This window comes from Oncorhynchus keta, unplaced genomic scaffold (assembly GCF_023373465.1).
Source record: "Oncorhynchus keta strain PuntledgeMale-10-30-2019 unplaced genomic scaffold, Oket_V2 Un_contig_12877_pilon_pilon, whole genome shotgun sequence".
NCBI lineage: Eukaryota > Metazoa > Chordata > Actinopteri > Salmoniformes > Salmonidae > Oncorhynchus > Oncorhynchus keta.
Genome location: NW_026278032.1, coordinates 35,001 through 51,404, shown reverse-complemented (window position 1 = coordinate 51,404; position 16,404 = coordinate 35,001).

The following is a 16,404-nucleotide window of genomic DNA, read 5'->3' as shown; positions in this document are numbered from 1 at the left end:
GTGGCTTCACAGCCTCTTCTCCCCCACCAACATCATGTCTATCGTCACACTGTGGCTTCACAGCCTCTTCTCCCCCACCAACATCATGTCTATCATCACACTGTGGCTTCACAGCCTCTTCTCCCCACCAACATCATGTCTATCGTCACACTGTGGCTTCACAGCCTCTTCTCCCCCACCAACATCATGTCTATCGTCACACTGTGGCTTCACAGCCTCTTCTCCCCCCACCAACATCATGTCTATCATCACACTGTGGCTTCACAGCCTCTTCTCCTCACCAACATCATGTCTATCATCACACTGTGGCTTCACAGCCTCTTCTCTCCACCAACATCATGTCTATCATCACACTGTGGCTTCACAGCCTCTTCTCCTCACCAACATCATGTCTATCGTCACACTGTGGCTTCACAGCCTCTTCTACCCCACCAACATCATGTCTATCGTCACACTGTGGCTTCACAGCCTCTTCTCCTCACCAACATCATGTCTATCATCACACTGTGGCTTCACAGCCTCTTCTCCTCACCAACATCATGTCTATCATCACACTGTGGCTTCACAGCCTCTTCTCCCCCACCAACATCATGTCTATCGTCACACTGTGGCTTCACAGCCTCTTCTCCCCCCACCAACATCATGTCTATCGTCACACTGTGGCTTCACAGCCTCTTCTCCCCACCAACATCATGTCTATCATCACACTGTGGCTTCACAGCCTCTTCTCCCCCCACCAACATCATGTCTATCATCACACTGTGGCTTCACAGCCTCTTCTCCTCACCAACATCATGTCTATCATCACACTGTGGCTTCACAGCCTCTTCTACCCCACCAACATCATGTCTATCGTCACACTGTGGCTTCACAGCCTCTTCTCCCCACCAACATCATGTCTATCGTCACACTGTGGCTTCACAGCCTCTTCTCCCCCACCAACATCATGTCTATCATCACACTGTGGCTTCACAGCCTCTTCTCCCCCACCAACATCATGTCTATCATCACACTGTGGCTTCACAGCCTCTTCTCCCCCACCAACATCATGTCTATCATCACACTGTGGCTTCACAGCCTCTTCTCCCCACCAACATCATGTCTATCGTCACACTGTGGCTTCACAGCCTCTTCTCCCCCACCAACATCATGTCTATCGTCACACTGTGGCTTCACAGCCTCTTCTCCCCACCAACATCATGTCTATCGTCACACTGTGGCTTCACAGCCTCTTCTCCCCACCAACATCATGTCTATCATCACACTGTGGCTTCACAGCCTCTTCTCCTCACCAACATCATGTCTATCGTCACACTGTGGCTTCACAGCCTCTTCTCCTCACCAACATCATGTCTATCATCACACTGTGGCTTCACAGCCTCTTCTCCTCACCAACATCATGTCTATCATCACACTGTGGTTTCACAGCCTCTTCTCCTCACCAACATCATGTCTATCATCACACTGTGGCTTCACAGCCTCTTCTCCTCACCAACATCATGTCTATCGTCACACTGTGGCTTCACAGCCTCTTCTCCCCCACCAACATCATGTCTATCATCACACTGTGGCTTCACAGCCTCTTCTCCTCACCAACATCATGTCTATCGTCACACTGTGGCTTCACAGCCTCTTCTCCTCACCAACATCATGTCTATCATCACACTGTGGCTTCACAGCCTCTTCTCCTCACCAACATCATGTCTATCATCACACTGTGGCTTCACAGCCTCTTCTCCCCACCAACATCATGTCTATCATCACACTGTGGCTTCACAGCCTCTTCTCCTCACCAACATCATGTCTATCGTCACACTGTGGCTTCACAGCCTCTTCTCCCCACCAACATCATGTCTATCATCACACTGTGGCTTCACAGCCTCTTCTCCCCCACCAACATCATGTCTATCATCACACTGTGGCTTCACAGCCTCTTCTCCCCCACCAACATCATGTCTATCATCACACTGTGGCTTCACAGCCTCTTCTCCCCCACCAACATCATGTCTATCATCACACTGTGGCTTCACAGCCTCTTCTCCCCACCAACATCATGTCTATCATCACACTGTGGCTTCACAGCCTCTTCTCCCCACCAACATCATGTCTATCATCACACTGTGGCTTCACAGCCTCTTCTCCCCCACCAACATCATGTCTATCATCACACTGTGGCTTCACAGCCTCTTCTCCCCACCAACATCATGTCTATCATCACACTGTGGCTTCACAGCCTCTTCTCCCCACCAACATCATGTCTATCATCACACTGTGGCTTCACAGCCTCTTCTCCCCCACCAACATCATGTCTATCGTCACACTGTGGCTTCACAGCCTCTTCTCCCCACCAACATCATGTCTATCATCACACTGTGGCTTCACAGCCTCTTCTCCTCACCAACATCATGTCTATCGTTACACTGTGGCTTCACAGCCTCTTCTCCTCACCAACATCATGTCTATCATCACACTGTGGCTTCACAGCCTCTTCTCCTCACCAACATCATGTCTATCATCACACTGTGGCTTCACAGCCTCTTCTCCCCCACCAACATCATGTCTATCATCACACTGTGGCTTCACAGCCTCTTCTCCCCACCAACATCATGTCTATCATCACACTGTGGCTTCACAGCCTCTTCTCCCCCACCAACATCATGTCTATCGTCACACTGTGGCTTCACAGCCTCTTCTCCCCCACCAACATCATGTCTATCATCACACTGTGGCTTCACAGCCTCTTCTCCCCCACCAACATCATGTCTATCATCACACTGTGGCTTCACAGCCTCTTCTCCCCCACCAACATCATGTCTATCATCACACTGTGGCTTCACAGCCTCTTCTCCCCACCAACATCATGTCTATCATCACACTGTGGCTTCACAGCCTCTTCTCCCCCACCAACATCATGTCTATCATCACACTGTGGCTTCACAGCCTCTTCTCCTCACCAACATCATGTCTATCATCACACTGTGGCTTCACAGCCTCTTCTCTCCACCAACATCATGTCTATCATCACACTGTGGCTTCACAGCCTCTTCTCCCCCACCAACATCATGTCTATCATCACACTGTGGCTTCACAGCCTCTTCTCCTCACCAACATCATGTCTATCATCACACTGTGGCTTCACAGCCTCTTCTCCCCACCAACATCATGTCTATCATCACACTGTGGCTTCACAGCCTCTTCTCCCCCACCAACATCATGTCTATCGTCACACTGTGGCTTCACAGCCTCTTCTCCCCCACCAACATCATGTCTATCGTCACACTGTGGCTTCACAGCCTCTTCTCCTCACCAACATCATGTCTATCAACACAGTGGCTTCACAGCCTCTTCTCCTCACCAACATCATGTCTATCATCACACTGTGGCTTCACAGCCTCTTCTCCTCACCAACATCATGTCTATCATCACACTGTGGCTTCACAGCCTCTTCTCCTCACCAACATCATGTCTATCATCACACTGTGGCTTCACAGCCTCTTCTCCTCACCAACATCATGTCTATCATCACACTGTGGCTTCACAGCCTCTTCTCCCCCACCAACATCATGTCTATCATCACACTGTGGCTTCACAGCCTCTTCTCCCCCACCAACATCATGTCTATCATCACACTGTGGCTTCACAGCCTCTTCTCCTCACCAACATCATGTCTATCATCACACTGTGGCTTCACAGCCTCTTCTCCCCACCAACATCATGTCTATCATCACACTGTGGCTTCACAGCCTCTTCTCCCCCACCAACATCATGTCTATCATCACACTGTGGCTTCACAGCCTCTTCTCCCCCACCAACATCATGTCTATCATCACACTGTGGCTTCACAGCCTCTTCTCCCCACCAACATCATGTCTATCGTCACACTGTGGCTTCACAGCCTCTTCTCCCCACCAACATCATGTCTATCGTCACACTGTGGCTTCACAGCCTCTTCTCCCCACCAACATCATGTCTATCGTCACACTGTGGCTTCACAGCCTCTTCTCCCCCACCAACATCATGTCTATCATCACACTGTGGCTTCACAGCCTCTTCTCCCCCACCAACATCATGTCTATAGTCACACTGTGGCTTCACAGCCTCTTCTCCCCACCAACATCATGTCTATCGTCACACTGTGGCTTCACAGCCTCTTCTCCCCCACCAACATCATGTCTATCGTCACACTGTGGCTTCACAGCCTCTTCTCCCCCACCAACATCATGTCTATCGTCACACTGTGGCTTCACAGCCTCTTCTCCCCCACCAACATCATGTCTATCGTCACACTGTGGCTTCACAGCCTCTTCTCCCCCACCAACATCATGTCTATCATCACACTGTGGCTTCACAGCCTCTTCTCCCCCACCAACATCATGTCTATCGTCACACTGTGGCTTCACAGCCTCTTCTCCCCACCAACATCATGTCTATCATCACACTGTGGCTTCACAGCCTCTTCTCCTCACCAACATCATGTCTATCGTCACACTGTGGCTTCACAGCCTCTTCTCCCCACCAACATCATGTCTATCCGGCCTCTTCTCCCCCCACCAACATCATGTCTATCATCACACTGTGGCTTCACAGCCTCTTCTACCCCACCAACATCATGTCTATCATCACACTGTGGCTTCACAGCCTCTTCTCCCCACCAACATCATGTCTATCGTCACACTGTGGCTTCACAGCCTCTTCTCCCCCACCAACATCATGTCTATCATCACACTGTGGCTTCACAGCCTCTTCTCCTCACCAACATCATGTCTATCGTCACACTGTGGCTTCACAGCCTCTTCTCCTCACCAACATCATGTCTATCATCACACTGTGGCTTCACAGCCTCTTCTCCTCACCAACATCATGTCTATCGTCACACTGTGGCTTCACAGCCTCTTCTCCCCCACCAACATCATGTCTATCATCACACTGTGGCTTCACAGCCTCTTCTCCTCACCAACATCATGTCTATCGTCACACTGTGGCTTCACAGCCTCTTCTCCCCCACCAACATCATGTCTATCATCACACTGTGGCTTCACAGCCTCTTCTCCCCACCAACATCATGTCTATCATCACACTGTGGCTTCACAGCCTCTTCTCCCCCACCAACATCATGTCTATCCGGCCTCTTCTCCCCCACCAACATCATGTCTATCATCACACTGTGGCTTCACAGCCTCTTCTCCCCCACCAACATCATGTCTATCATCACACTGTGGCTTCACAGCCTCTTCTCCTCACCAACATCATGTCTATCGTCACACTGTGGCTTCACAGCCTCTTCTCCCCCACCAACATCATGTCTATCATCACACTGTGGCTTCACAGCCTCTTCTCCTCACCAACATCATGTCTATCGTCACACTGTGGCTTCACAGCCTCTTCTCCTCACCAACATCATGTCTATCATCACACTGTGGCTTCACAGCCTCTTCTCCTCACCAACATCATGTCTATCGTCACACTGTGGCTTCACAGCCTCTTCTCCTCACCAACATCATGTCTATCGTCACACTGTGGCTTCACAGCCTCTTCTCCCCCACCAACATCATGTGTATCATCACACTGTGGCTTCACAGCCTCTTCTCCTCACCAACATCATGTCTATCGTCACACTGTGGCTTCACAGCCTCTTCTCCTCACCAACATCATGTCTATCTTCACACTGTGGCTTCACAGCCTCTTCTCCTCACCAACATCATGTCTATCATCACACTGTGGCTTCACAGCCTCTTCTCCCCCACCAACATCATGTCTATCATCACACTGTGGCTTCACAGCCTCTTCTCTCCACCAACATCATGTCTATCGTCACACTGTGGCTTCACAGCCTCTTCTCCCCACCAACATCATGTCTATCATCACACTGTGGCTTCACAGCCTCTTCTCCTCACCAACATCATGTCTATCATCACACTGTGGCTTCACAGCCTCTTCTCCCCCACCAACATCATGTCTATCATCACACTGTGGCTTCACAGCCTCTTCTCCCCCACCAACATCATGTCTATCATCACACTGTGGCTTCACAGCCTCTTCTCCCCCACCAACATCATGTCTATCATCACACTGTGGCTTCACAGCCTCTTCTCCCCCACCAACATCATGTCTATCATCACACTGTGGCTTCACAGCCTCTTCTCCCCCACCAACATCATGTCTATCATCACACTGTGGCTTCACAGCCTCTTCTCCCCCACCAACATCATGTCTATCGTCACACTGTGGCTTCACAGCCTCTTCTCCCCCACCAACATCATGTCTATCGTCACACTGTGGCTTCACAGCCTCTTCTCCCCCACCAACATCATGTCTATCATCACACTGTGGCTTCACAGCCTCTTCTCCCCACCAACATCATGTCTATCCGGCCTCTTCTCCCCCACCAACATCATGTCTATCATCACACTGTGGCTTCACAGCCTCTTCTACCCCACCAACATCATGTCTATCATCACACTGTGGCTTCACAGCCTCTTCTACCCCACCAACATCATGTCTATCGTCACACTGTGGCTTCACAGCCTCTTCTCCTCACCAACATCATGTCTATCGTCACACTGTGGCTTCACAGCCTCTTCTCCTCACCAACATCATGTCTATCATCACACTGTGGCTTCACAGCCTCTTCTCCCCCACCAACATCATGTCTATCATCACACTGTGGCTTCACAGCCTCTTCTCCCCCACCAACATCATGTCTATCATCACACTGTGGCTTCACAGCCTCTTCTCCCCCACCAACATCATGTCTATCATCACACTGTGGCTTCACAGCCTCTTCTCCTCACCAACATCATGTCTATCATCACACTGTGGCTTCACAGCCTCTTCTCCTCACCAACATCATGTCTATCATCACACTGTGGCTTCACAGCCTCTTCTCCCCCACCAACATCATGTCTATCGTCACACTGTGGCTTTTGTCTTTGTCTCGCCCTGCTCTAAAAGTGTGTAATGTTGTGTGTCGTCCAGAGTGGTGACTCCGTAGGTAGTGACAGCTCCACCCTGACCCCGTCCACTGTGTGTGAGGTCCAGAGCCACCACCAGGGGGAGCCAGAGGGACGCCAGAGAGGACAGGACCACTGTGAGTGAGATTGAGCCGACTCATCACATATTTCAGAGTGTTTAAACAACATACCAACTCCATTGTAAACAGTAACTTAAAGTAAACTACAGTAAAAAAGGTTTAGCCACCAGAGGGAGACAGAGACAACTGTGAGAGATTCACTCTGTGATTATTTTTTATTTTACCTTTATTTAACCAGGCAAGTGAGTTAAGAACAAATTCTTATTTTCAATGACAGGATAGGAACAGTGAGTTAACTGCCTGTTCAGGGGCAGAACGACAGATTTGTACCTTGTCAGCTCGGGGGTTTTGAACTTGCAACCTTCCGGTTACTAGTCCAACGCTCTAACCACTAGGCTACCCTGCCGCCCAATTATGGGATGTCTGGTTTGTAACTCGACCTCATTGTAGACACATCGGTTCCAACTGTGTAAACTCATTGAATGGGCAGGAACTAGTGTACACCCAAAACATCCTTTTCAGTAATAAATGCTATATTTCCCCCCACAGCAGTTGAAGACCACCATGAGATCAGGACAGTGGTGATGCATAAGGTGGGATACACACTACGTTGGGTTTGTGTCATTTCCTGTCAGAGCAAATGCTGAGCAAAGCTGGAATATATATGGTTGGTAGAGTCTCTGTTGTTATAGGTAATATATATGGTAATATATATGTTGTTATATGTAATATATATGGTTGTTATATGTAATATATATGTTGTTATATGGAATATATATGTTGTTATGTGTAATATATATGTTGTTATATGTAATATATATGATTGTTATATGTAATATATATGTTGTTATATATAATATATATGTTGTTATATGTAATATATATGTTGTTAATAGAAAATATATGTTGTTATATGGAATATATATGTTGTTATATGTAATATATATGTTGTTATATGTAATATATATGTTGTTATATGTAATATATATGTTGTTATATGTAATATATATGGTTGTTATATGTAATATATATGTTGTTAATAGAATATATATGTTGTTATATGTAATATATATGTTGTTATATGTAATATATATGTTGTTATATGTAATATATATGTTGTTATATGTAATATATATGTTGTTAATAGAATATATATGTTGTTATATGTAATATATATGTTGTTAATAGAATATATATGTTGTTATATGGAATATATATGTTGTTAATAGAATATATATGTTGTTATATGTAATATATGTTGTTAATAGAATATATATGTTGTTATATGTAATATATATGTTGTTATATGTAATATATATGTTGTTATATGGAATATATATGTTGTTATATGTAATATATATGTTGTTATATGTAATATATATGTTGTTATATGTAATATATATGTTGTTATATGTAATATATATGGTTGTTATATGTAATATATATGGTGGTAGAGTATGTTGCTATATGTAATATGTAATAATATATAAGGTTGGTAGAGTCTATGTTATTATATGTAATATATCTGTTGTTTATGTAATATATATGTTGTTATATGTAATATATATGTTGTTATATGTAATATATATGTTGTTATATGTAATATATATTTTGTTATATGTAATATATATGTTGTTATATGTAATATATATGTTGTTATATGTAATATATATGGTTGTTATATATAATATATATGTTGTTATATGTAATATATATGTTGTTATATGTAATATATATGTTGTTATATATAATATATATGGTTGTTATATGGAATATATATGTTGTTATATGTAATATATATGTTGTTATATGTAATATATATGTTGTTATATGTAATATATATGGTTGTTATATGTAATATATATGTTGTTATATGTAATATATATGTTGTTATATGGAATATATATGTTGTTATATGTAATATATATGGTTGTTATATGTAATATATATGTTGTTATATGTAATATATATGTTGTTATATGTAATATATATGTTGTTATATGTAATATATATGGTTGTTATATGTAATATATATGTTGTTAATAGAATATATATGTTGTTATATGTACTATATATGTTGTTATATGTAATATATATGTTGTTAATAGAATATATATGTTGTTATATGTAATATATATGTTGTTATATGTAATATATATGTTGTTATATGTAATATATATGTTGTTATATATAATATATATGTTGTTATATGTAATATATATGTTGTTATATGTAATATATATGTTGTTATATGTAATATATATGTTGTTATATATAATATATATGGTTGTTATATGGAATATATATGTTGTTATATGTAATATATATGTTGTTATATGTAATATATATGTTGTTATATGTAATATATATGTTGTTATATGTAATATATATGGTTGTTATATGTAATATATATGTTGTTAATAGAATATATATGTTGTTATATGTAATATATATGGTTGTTATATGGAATATATATGTTGTTAATAGAAAATATATGTTGTTATATGTAATATATATGTTGTTATATGTAATATATATGGTTGTTATATGGAATATATATGTTGTTAATAGAATATATATGTTGTTATATGGAATATATATGGTTGTTATATGGAATATATATGTTGTTAATAGAAAATATATGTTGTTATATGGAATATATATGTTGTTATATGTAATATATATGTTGTTATATGTAATATATATGTTGTTATATGTAATATATATGTTGTTATATGGAATATATATGTTGTTATATGTAATATATATGTTGTTATATGTAATATATATGTTGTTATATGTAATATATATGTTGTTATATGTAATATATATGGTTGTTATATGTAATATATATGGTGGTAGAGTATGTTGCTATATGTAATATGTAATAATATATAAGGTTGGTAGAGTCTATGTTATTATATGTAATATATCTGTTGTTTATGTAATATATATGTTGTTATATGTAATATATATGTTGTTATATGTAATATATATGTTGTTATATGTAATATATATTTTGTTATATGTAATATATATGTTGTTATATGTAATATATATGTTGTTATATGTAATATATATGGTTGTTATATATAATATATATGTTGTTATATGTAATATATATGTTGTTATATGTAATATATATGTTGTTATATATAATATATATGTTGTTATATGGAATATATATGTTGTTATATGTAATATATATGTTGTTATATGTAATATATATGTTGTTATATGTAATATATATGGTTGTTATATGTAATATATATGTTGTTATATATAATATATATGTTGTTATATGTAATATATATGTTGTTATATGTAATATATATGGTTGTTATATGTAATATATATGTTGTTATATGTAATATATATGTTGTTATATGTAATATATATGTTGTTATATGTAATATATATGGTTGTTATATGTAATATATATGTTGTTAATAGAATATATATGTTGTTATATGTACTATATATGTTGTTATATGTAATATATATGTTGTTAATAGAATATATATGTTGTTATATGTAATATATATGTTGTTATATGTAATATATATGTTGTTATATGTAATATATATGTTGTTATATATAATATATATGTTGTTATATGTAATATATATGTTGTTATATGTAATATATATGTTGTTATATGTAATATATATGTTGTTATATATAATATATATGGTTGTTATATGGAATATATATGTTGTTATATGTAATATATATGTTGTTATATGTAATATATATGTTGTTATATGTAATATATATGTTGTTATATGTAATATATATGGTTGTTATATGTAATATATATGTTGTTAATAGAATATATATGTTGTTATATGTAATATATATGGTTGTTATATGGAATATATATGTTGTTAATAGAAAATATATGTTGTTATATGTAATATATATGTTGTTATATGTAATATATATGGTTGTTATATGGAATATATATGTTGTTAATAGAATATATATGTTGTTATATGGAATATATATGGTTGTTATATGGAATATATATGTTGTTAATAGAAAATATATGTTGTTATATGGAATATATATGTTGTTATATGTAATATATATGTTGTTATATGTAATATATATGTTGTTATATGTAATATATATGTTGTTATATGTAATATATATGGTTGTTATATGTAATATATATGTTGTTATATGTAATATATATGTTGTTATATGTAATATATATGTTGTTATATGTAATATATATGTTGTTATATGTAATATATGTGGTTGTTATATGTAATATATATGGTGGTAGAGTATGTTGCTATATGTAATATGTAATAATATATAAGGTCGGTAGAGTCTATGTTATTATATGTAATATATCTGTTGTTTATGTAATATATATGTTGTTATATGTAATATATATGAAGGTAGAGTATGTTGTTATATGTAATATATATGGTTGTAGAGTATGTTGTTATATGTAATATATATGTCTGTAGAGTATGTTGTTATATGTAATATATATGTTGTTAATAGAATATATATGTTGTTATATGGAATATATATGTTGTTAATAGAATATATATGTTGTTATATGGAATATATATGTTGTTAATAGAATATATATGTTGTTATATGTAATATATATGTTGTTAATAGAAAATATATGTTGTTATATGGAATATATATGTTGTTATATGTAATATATATGTTGTTATATATAATATATATGTTGTTAATAGAAAATATATGTTGTTATATGGAATATATATGTTGTTATATGTAATATATATGTTGTTATATGTAATATATATGTTGTTATATGTAATATATATGTTGTTATATGTAATATATATGGTTGTTATATGTAATATATATGTTGTTAATAGAATATATATGTTGTTATATGTAATATATATGGTTGTTATATGGAATATATATGTTGTTAATAGAAAATATATGTTGTTATATGTAATATATATGTTGTTATATGTAATATATATGGTTGTTATATGGAATATATATGTTGTTAATAGAATATATATGTTGTTATATGGAATATATATGGTTGTTATATGGAATATATATGTTGTTAATAGAAAATATATGTTGTTATATGGAATATATATGTTGTTATATGTAATATATATGTTGTTATATGTAATATATATGTTGTTATATGTAATATATATGTTGTTATATGTAATATATATGGTTGTTATATGTAATATATATGTTGTTATATGTAATATATATGTTGTTATATGTAATATATATGTTGTTATATGTAATATATATGTTGTTATATGTAATATATGTGGTTGTTATATGTAATATATATGGTGGTAGAGTATGTTGCTATATGTAATATGTAATAATATATAAGGTCGGTAGAGTCTATGTTATTATATGTAATATATCTGTTGTTTATGTAATATATATGTTGTTATATGTAATATATATGAAGGTAGAGTATGTTGTTATATGTAATATATATGGTTGTAGAGTATGTTGTTATATGTAATATATATGTCTGTAGAGTATGTTGTTATATGTAATATATATGTTGTTAATAGAATATATATGTTGTTATATGGAATATATATGTTGTTAATAGAATATATATGTTGTTATATGGAATATATATGTTGTTAATAGAATATATATGTTGTTATATGTAATATATATGTTGTTAATAGAAAATATATGTTGTTATATGGAATATATATGTTGTTATATGTAATATATATGTTGTTATATATAATATATATGTTGTTATATGTAATATATATGTTGTTATATGTAATATATATGTTGTTATATGTAATATATATGGTTGTTATATGTAATATATATGGTGGTAGAGTATGTTGCTATATGTAATATGTAATAATATATAAGGTTGGTAGAGTCTATGTTATTATATGTAATATATCTGTTGTTTATGTAATATATATGTTGTTATATGTAATATATATGTTGTTATATGTAATATATATGTTGTTATATGTAATATATATGTTGTTATGTGTAATATATATGTTGTTATATATAATATATATGTTGTTATATGTAATATATATGTTGTTATATATAATATATATGTTGTTATATGTAATATATATGTTGTTATATGTAATATATATGTTGTTATATGTAATATATATGTTGTTATATGTAATATATATGTTGTTATATGTAATATATATGTTGTTATATGTAATATATATGTTGTTATATGTAATATATATGTTGTTATATATAATATATATGTTGTTATATGTAATATATATGGTTGTTATATGTAATATATATGTTGTTAATAGAATATATATGTTGTTATATGTAATATATATGGTTGTTATATGGAATATATATGTTGTTAATAGAAAATATATGTTGTTATATGTAATATATATGTTGTTATATGTAATATATATGGTTGTTATATGGAATATATATGTTGTTAATAGAATATATATGTTGTTATATGGAATATATATGGTTGTTATATGGAATATATATGTTGTTAATAGAAAATATATGTTGTTATATGGAATATATATGTTGTTATATGTAATATATATGTTGTTATATGTAATATATATGTTGTTATATGTAATATATATGTTGTTATATGGAATATATATGTTGTTATATGTAATATATATGTTGTTATATGTAATATATATGTTGTTATATGTAATATATATGTTGTTATATGTAATATATATGGTTGTTATATGTAATATATATGGTGGTAGAGTATGTTGCTATATGTAATATGTAATAATATATAAGGTTGGTAGAGTCTATGTTATTATATGTAATATATCTGTTGTTTATGTAATATATATGTTGTTATATGTAATATATATGTTGTTATATGTAATATATATGTTGTTATATGTAATATATATTTTGTTATGTGTAATATATATGTTGTTATATGTAATATATATGTTGTTATATGTAATATATATGGTTGTTATATATAATATATATGTTGTTATATGTAATATATATGTTGTTATATGTAATATATATGTTGTTATATATAATATATATGGTTGTTATATGGAATATATATGTTGTTATATGTAATATATATGTTGTTATATGTAATATATATGTTGTTATATGTAATATATATGGTTGTTATATGTAATATATGTTGTTATATGTAATATATATGTTGTTATATGGAATATATATGTTGTTATATGTAATATATATGGTTGTTATATGTAATATATATGTTGTTATATGTAATATATATGTTGTTATATGTAATATATATGTTGTTATATGTAATATATATGGTTGTTATATGTAATATATATGTTGTTAATAGAATATATATGTTGTTATATGTACTATATATGTTGTTATATGTAATATATATGTTGTTAATAGAATATATATGTTGTTATATGTAATATATATGTTGTTATATGTAATATATATGTTGTTATATGTAATATATATGTTGTTATATATAATATATATGTTGTTATATGTAATATATATGTTGTTATATGTAATATATATGTTGTTATATGTAATATATATGTTGTTATATATAATATATATGGTTGTTATATGGAATATATATGTTGTTATATGTAATATATATGTTGTTATATGTAATATATATGTTGTTATATGTAATATATATGTTGTTATATGTAATATATATGGTTGTTATATGTAATATATATGTTGTTAATAGAATATATATGTTGTTATATGTAATATATATGGTTGTTATATGGAATATATATGTTGTTAATAGAAAATATATGTTGTTATATGTAATATATGTTGTTATATGTAATATATATGGTTGTTATATGGAATATATATGTTGTTAATAGAATATATATGTTGTTATATGGAATATATATGGTTGTTATATGGAATATATATGTTGTTAATAGAAAATATATGTTGTTATATGGAATATATATGTTGTTATATGTAATATATATGTTGTTATATGTAATATATATGTTGTTATATGTAATATATATGTTGTTATATGTAATATATATGGTTGTTATATGTAATATATATGTTGTTATATGTAATATATATGTTGTTATATGTAATATATATGTTGTTATATGTAATATATATGTTGTTATATGTAATATATGTGGTTGTTATATGTAATATATATGGTGGTAGAGTATGTTGCTATATGTAATATGTAATAATATATAAGGTCGGTAGAGTCTATGTTATTATATGTAATATATCTGTTGTTTATGTAATATATATGTTGTTATATGTAATATATATGAAGGTAGAGTATGTTGTTATATGTAATATATATGGTTGTAGAGTATGTTGTTATATGTAATATATATGTCTGTAGAGTATGTTGTTATATGTAATATATATGTTGTTAATAGAATATATATGTTGTTATATGTAATATATATGTTGTTAATAGAATATATATGTTGTTATATGGAATATATATGTTGTTAATAGAATATATATGTTGTTATATGTAATATATATGTTGTTAATAGAAAATATATGTTGTTATATGGAATATATATGTTGTTATATGTAATATATATGTTGTTATATATAATATATATGTTGTTAATAGAAAATATATGTTGTTATATGGAATATATATGTTGTTATATGTAATATATATGTTGTTATATGTAATATATATGTTGTTATATGTAATATATATGTTGTTATATGTAATATATATGGTTGTTATATGTAATATATATGTTGTTAATAGAATATATATGTTGTTATATGTAATATATATGGTTGTTATATGGAATATATATGTTGTTATATGTAATATATATGTTGTTATATGTAATATATATGGTTGTTATATGGAATATATATGTTGTTAATAGAATATATATGTTGTTATATGGAATATATATGGTTGTTATATGGAATATATATGTTGTTAATAGAAAATATATGTTGTTATATGGAATATATATGTTGTTATATGTAATATATATGTTGTTATATGTAATATATATGTTGTTATATGTAATATATATGTTGTTATATGTAATATATATGGTTGTTATATGTAATATATATGTTGTTATATGTAATATATATGTTGTTATATGTAATATATATGTTGTTATATGTAATATATATGTTGTTATATGTAATATATGTGGTTGTTATATGTAATATATATGGTGGTAGAGTATGTTGCTATATGTAATATGTAATAATATATAAGGTCGGTAGAGTCTATGTTATTATATGTAATATATCTGTTGTTTATGTAATATATATGTTGTTATATGTAATATATATGAAGGTAGAGTATGTTGTTATATGTAATATATATGGTTGTAGAGTATGTTGTTATATGTAATATATAT